The following is a 7,149-nucleotide window of genomic DNA, read 5'->3' on the forward strand; positions in this document are numbered from 1 at the left end:
TCTATCCTCTTTCTACCGAAATCCTTGAAAACGCTGCATATCGTTTATTCTTCTGTACCTTAAATATTCTGTACATTTAATTCTTTAAATAATCGAAACATGTGCAAGCAAATACCAACATTACACTCCATTTAGAAATATATCCCCAGATTGATGAGTCATGCATGAAAATGCATAATCACGTTGTGTTTGTTGCCACTTGTCTCAGCATTGAGAGCTGTGAAACTGTTAGTAGTGGATGCTTCCTATTCTGAGTTCGTTAAGGTGTGTGACTTATGATTTGTATTAATCGGGAAGTAGAAATAACTCGTACCCGTGCAAATAGCACAAATCCTATTTGTCATATCTGTTGAAAAATAGCTCTTAAATCACACAAACGGAATGTTACTCCTCCCGAATACGCCATGAAAGCCCAAAGGTACCGACCGGCCGGCGTGTGGTCCTCAGCCCACACGCGTCACCGGATGCGGATATGGAGGGGCATGTGGTCAGCACACTGCTCTCCCGGCCGTATGTCAGTTTCCGAGGCCGGAGCCGCTACTTCTCAATCAAGTAGCTCGATAGTTCATCTCACAAGGGCTGAGTGCACCCCGCTTGCCAACAGCATTCGGCAGACCGGATGGTCACCCATCCAAGTGCTAGCCAAGCCCGACAGCGCTTAACTTCGGTGGTCTGACGGAAACCGGTGTTAAAACTGCGGCAAGACCGTTGGCCAAACGGAATGTTAACCCTGTTGTACAAAGGTACTACGAACTTTATTTCGGGTGTAAGCTAAGCGACCAGGAAAAGAACTGCCTCTCACCCCCCTCCCACACACACTCACGTTGTGTTCGTCTTGTACTGCAGTACACTGACTGACTGTTGTTTTTTTCTGACAAAAATAAATGGAATCACTATGAAAACAAGGAAGCCTTTGCGATACCTCCCTTTACCAACTACTACAGGGATGGCAAAATGAAACTGGCTCGGAAAATATTTCATGTATATTAAAGCAGGCAATCGAACTCCGCTATTGCTGGTCCCAAGCTCGAGTCCTCATCTTGTAAGCGATGAAGAAGGTGGAGAAGGAGGAGTAACAACATTGTTAAAAAAAACTGGGTCCATCAGCCTCCGGATGGTAGCACCCTGTGAGTCGAAACCCCAAAAGGCAGACATGTCGGTGGGCAGGCACAGGTAGTGTGGTCAGCGTCTGTTGGCACTGAGCTTGGCTGTGATTGAATCTTCTGGAATTCAAAACTCAAACCAAAATAATCAGAATAATGGACCCCAGTCAGTAAGACTTGATAATAGACCTGATCATAGGATTCCAGGACGTCAAGAGAAGAACTAGAGCTTATCAGAAACCTTCAACACTATAAGAATATTTAACATGGGCACACTCAACACTAACATATTACTGAATCCAGGTAAACTGAAACAACTGACGAGCACCTTGGATAAAATCAATGTCAATATTCTGGCAATATTGGGAACACTATTCTCAGATGAAAACTTCTTTGACTCCGAAAACTACAGAATATACAAGGGGAAACCACCCATAACCATTCCAGGAAGGAATCTCACACTCTCTGGAACAGGAGTTGTAGTACACCAGCCGATACAGGATTCTGTAATAGATTTCACTTAAAAATTCAGAAAAAATTTCAACCCTCACGATACGATCTGGGAAAAAAGTCTATACACTAGTCAATGCACCATGCCCTCACCAATAACCACAATAAGAAAAAGCTACAGGTGAAGATTTCAGGCGAGATCTGCACGGAACACCAGCAAAACCCCCACTAATCACGAGAAAGTGTCACTAGGAGAGTTTAATGACCAATTAAATAAGGAAAGAAAATTAAAAGACAGAACAGGAAGACGTACGGCCCACAAGAGGACAAATAAAAATGGAGGAATGTGATACACTTCTGCAGGAATTCCGACCTCAGAATCACATCAACGCAATTGCATAAGCCGTACAAAGAACTACGAACTTGGAAAACCCGCAACAACGTCCGGAGAATTTCATATAGATCACATACCGATATCTACGAAAAAAATCGGAGAACTTATGAACGTAAGAACAAGAAAAACCTTTCTCTTATCCGACCGTCAGCTACTTCAAATCAAAGCGAAACTTATAGCCTAGAGACAAATCAAGAGGATCAAGAGGACCAAGAGAACTATCAGAACAAACCAGAGTACATACAATTAAAAAAAAAAAAACAGAAAAAATTATGAAAATCGTCAGTAATTTCTGGACAGAATCGTCAGAAGAAATGAAGGCACTGATAATATTTGGACAACCATCGAGAAAAAGGAAACACAAGTGGTGGACTACGAATGTGGCAGAGCCATAGAAGAGCGAATACAAGCCTGAAAAAATTGAACAGACATAGAACATCAGAAAAATGGGAACAAATCAACAGGATACAGAAGAACACTTCGAAGATAATCCGTAGAGAAAAGAAAGGTTACGAAGACAGCAAACTGAAAGAGACAGGACTTCAACAAAACCGACACACTAAATTTATACACAACATTCAGAGAAAATGTGAAAGGATTTCAACCAGCGAGTTTATGCTTCAAAAGACAAGACAGAACGCTGGAGACAAACCAGAAAAAGAAGTGTGAAATATTAGCACAAAACTTGAACACACTACTTAACTTTGACAAATCGAGGCAAAATCTACAGTTCGAGAAGTCAGAATTTAACCCCGATTCCAAACCAGGAGATCGTGAAAATAATAAAAATATAAAAAAATAACAGAACGCCTGGAAAAGATGGACTGACTGCGGAAATATGAAAATTAGATTACCAAAACATTACACCCAAAATATACAGTATCATTGAAAAACTGAGAAACATAAAAGGTACCAGAAGAATGTAAGTCAGCCCTGATACGTACCCGACGGAAAAAAGAAGCAAAACAGATCTAATAACTAGATTTCATAACTGCCCATAGCATACAAAATTCTATCCAAAGCCCCGTTAAATTTGGTAGATCTTCAGACTGATACACAGTTAGGAGAATACCAAGGAAGCTTCAGAAAGGGAAGATCATGCACTGAACAGATCTTACGGCTGCGAACAATACTGATAACAAGAAAGTCCAGGAACACCACAATACCATTCGTCAACTTCAAGAGGGCCTACGACTCCATAGATAGAGAAATACTCTGTAACACATTGGATGAAATGAAGATGGACAAGTCGGACCAGAAATATAATCCAGGAAATATTAACATATACAATATCCAAAAAAATGGTTCAAATGGCTCTGAGGACTATGGGACTCAACTGCTGTGGTCATTAGTCCCCTAGAACTTAGAACTACTTAAACCTAGCTAACCTAAGGACATCACACACATCCATGCCCGAGGCAGGATTCGAACCTGCGACCGTAGCAGTCGCACGGTTCCGGACTGCGCGCCTAGAACCGCGAGACCACCGCGGCCGGCTATACAATATCCAAAGAGAAGTTTATTGAAGAGATATCGGAACCATTTGAAATCGAGATAGAACTGAGACAGGAAAATGGCCAGTCACCAGTTCTATTTAACTTAGTTTTGGAGAAAATAATCAGGACATGGGACAAAGGAGTGAGTCAAGTAAAAATCGAGAGACACAAGGACAGAATCGTCAACATAAAACGTCTGGCCTTCGCTGACGATATAGACATGATGAAAAATAACTGAAAAGAACGCAAAGAAGTTCTAGTGACATTACACGGAACCTCAATCAAAACAGGACTACAAATCTCATAATGAAAAACGCAGTACATGTACGAAAAATCCATAGACAGACACCCACTGGTAACGAAGTATGGAACAGTAACAGAAGTAGAAAGTTTCAAATACCCAGGAGAGACTATACAACAAAACAGGTCTGAACTCGACATCCGATGAAGAAAGGATCACAAAACTACAAAAAGCATATATATTTACATGGAACCATTACAACAAAAGAAGTATTTCCATCAATGCCAAATTAAGACACTATAGTACGGTAGTCTTACCAGAGGCCTTATGTGCCTCAAAACAACAGTGATCAAAGGAAGAACTAAAATCAAGCAAATGAAAAAACACGAGAATAGAAAATACCGAGGAAAATCTAAGGACGGATTCAGAAAGAGGGGATCTGGGTAAAAAGAGCGACAAAAGAACTGTATGAACAGACAGATGATTACAAACATCAGGAAAGGAAGGACGAAGTTCTTTGGACACATATATAGGATGAAATAAAACAGACTGACAAAGATGATTTTTAACATAGTGAAAAGTAGTACAGTGAAAACCAGCTGGGTAAAGGAAATCCTGGAAGACCTCAAAAAATTCAAGATCTGCACAGAATCCATGACAGGCAGAGGAAAAAAAATCAGAAAACAGGAATTTCAGCAAACGCCCAGAAACAAGGAAATAGGAATGAAGTGGACAGAAAGGAGGAAGAAGAAACGCAATGAATGTATCATAGGCTTTCGGGAAGAAAAAAGGAAGAGACAGAAAACAATGTCATGGCAACTGATTGTGTTTTAGTGCTCTGCTTAAGGGGAAATTAACGATAAAAATCATAATAATAAAATAGGCAGTCCAACTTACATGACCTGCAGCCCAGCGGTCGATGTACAGGGATGGACAAGAATATGGAAACACACCAAAAATGCAACACATTACACACCAGATACAGTGTAAGAAAATCTTTGACGTTCGAAACAGCTTCCAGTCGTCTCTGGATGGATAAATAAAGGTTTATATGGTTTTCAAAGGAATGTTACATCATTCTTCCTGCAAAACATTGCTAGTTCGAATAAAGATGGTGGAGGTGTATAGCAACCACTCATCCTCTTCAAAGTAGACCACAAAAGCTTAATAATATTGAGATATGGTGACTGTGGTGCCGAGGAGGGAAGCGACAGTTCATTCTCGTGATCACAAAACCAGTCCTGGACAATGCGAACTGTGTGAACAAGAGCCTTGCCGTCTTCGAACACAGCATCATCACAGGGGAACAAACATTGTACTGTGGGATGGACCTAATCAGCCGAAATGGTCACATAATCATTGGCAGTGATGTAACCTTATGGAATAACCACCCGAGGAATTCTACGATGTGGTTGCACCGAGCCCCCGCCATGTTTCACTCTTGGGACGTGGACTCAGCTATTAGTTGGAAACAGTGTGAAACAAGACTCATCCGACCAAACGACTTCCTTCTATTGCTCCACGGTTTTCCTGTTACGGCCATTTGCATCACTGACAAGTGGTTTTGGAATTCCATCTCGCTCTGTAATTCCCTGCTTATATTGTATTGCTTTGTATGCTTTGTATTGTATTGGAGTTAATAAGGTTCGCGAATGCGACATTCAGTTCTGTAGTGACCTTAGCAACAGTCGTGCTCTTACTTTTCGTCATAACGCTCTTCAATGACTGTCCATCACCATCTCTCAACACACGCTTTCGTCCGCTTTGCGACTTAGCGGATGATATTCTTCTGATTTACCTGTGTGAGGTATGAATAATCGATATGGTGCCTCTTGAAACGCCAGACACTTGGCGTCCCTTGGTTACCCACCATACGGGCACCAACAATATGCCTGTGTTCGACTGCATTGAGCTCCGACATAATGCATTCACAACGACACATAACATTTGTTCTGATCACCACTGACACCTTGAAACGTCCCCTTTTAAACAAATTTACAAGACTGTGCTTAACCTGACACACAATATTTATAGCGCAACGCAATCTGACTTTCAAAATTCCCTACAAAAGAATGGCCCTGACTAACATTAAACTATACCTTTCACAAATCACTTACCTCACAAAAATCTTCGCTGCTCAAGCTACTGCAATACAGCGAGCGCCACTACTGCCAGCTAAATAAAAGATTCAAACTATGGAAGGCACTAACTACTGATAGGGATAGTTAGCAAATGAAAGATATTAATAGAGAACAAACAATGTATTTACCTTGATATCATCATATATATAGCAGTTCATGACAAATTACAAAACTCCGCCATCTCTCTCCCCACATCCACCACTGCTGGCGGCTCACCTCCAACTGCGCAACGCTACGCTGTTCACAGCCAGCTGCCTAACACTACAATGGCGAGTATTACAACAATGCAAAGCAGCCACAGACTGCACACAGCACAGCCAGTGATTTTCATACAGAGGTGGCGTTACCAATAAAAAAACCTAAACAGCCTACTTACATAGCCCCCATGCTCCCCACAAAAAATTTTACAAATTGGTTTGGGCAGTGCCCAATACAGATTTGAAAAAATTTTTCATAATTACAATAACAAAGAAATCAAATGCACACACTTATTGATACAATGTTGGTCAAAAGCTAAACTTTCTCACAGTCCATAAAGACAGTCCTAATCGTTCATCACAGTAAAATATCAGTGTTTTTCTCAAAGTCTGAGCAGTAAAAGAAAATGCGCACGGAAGTAGTGGATTTCCATGCAGTCTTGAAGAAGTAGTGTTGTCCTTCCAACAGAAAGACAGTGCTGACTCTTGACATGCAGACAGGTAATGGGCCACAACAGAGCAAACCCACAACAGAGTCAGTCGAAGTTTTGAAGAGTATTGGTGGGTAGGTCATCACAGAGCAGACCCACTGTAGTCCTGGTAGAGATTACGGTATTGGTGGGCCATCAAAGATGCAGACCCACTGTAGTCCTTGTAGAGATTATGGTACTGGTGGGCCACCAGAGGTGCAGACCCACTGCAGTCCTTGTAGAAATAATGGTATTGATGGATCATCAAAGATGCAGACCCACTGTAGTCCTTGTAGAGATAATGGTACTGGTGGGTCATCAACGATGCAGACCCACTGCAGTCCTTGTAGAGATGGCCAGCAGCCATCTGTTGTGACTATGCAGGTGCACAATCACCATTGAAGAGTCTTGCGGATAATAGAGCAAGTCCATAACCACCACTTGTGCACTCACAAAGTTTCTGAATTGTCCCGAGAACCAGCAATGCTGTTAACCAGTCCCTTGCTGAATTATTAACACACGTGCAAACACTAACAGTCCCTACTTCTCACATATTGTCCATATACTATGACCAACAGAAACGTGTGCAGTGAAATGTAACTTACAAGTTAATAATATGATGAACTGGTGTCAATTACAATTTTATAACATAAGAAT

The 7,149-nt window shown here is 41.3% G+C and overlaps 1 pseudogene; it reads right to left on the reverse strand.

Annotated features, from left to right (window-relative positions):
* Positions 1–595: 595 nt before the first annotated feature.
* On the reverse strand, positions 596–713 carry LOC126261419 (5S ribosomal RNA; annotated as a pseudogene).
* Between the last annotated feature and the right edge of the window lie 6,436 nt (positions 714–7,149).

Source organism: Schistocerca nitens, chromosome 5 (assembly GCF_023898315.1).
Source record: "Schistocerca nitens isolate TAMUIC-IGC-003100 chromosome 5, iqSchNite1.1, whole genome shotgun sequence".
NCBI lineage: Eukaryota > Metazoa > Arthropoda > Insecta > Orthoptera > Acrididae > Schistocerca > Schistocerca nitens.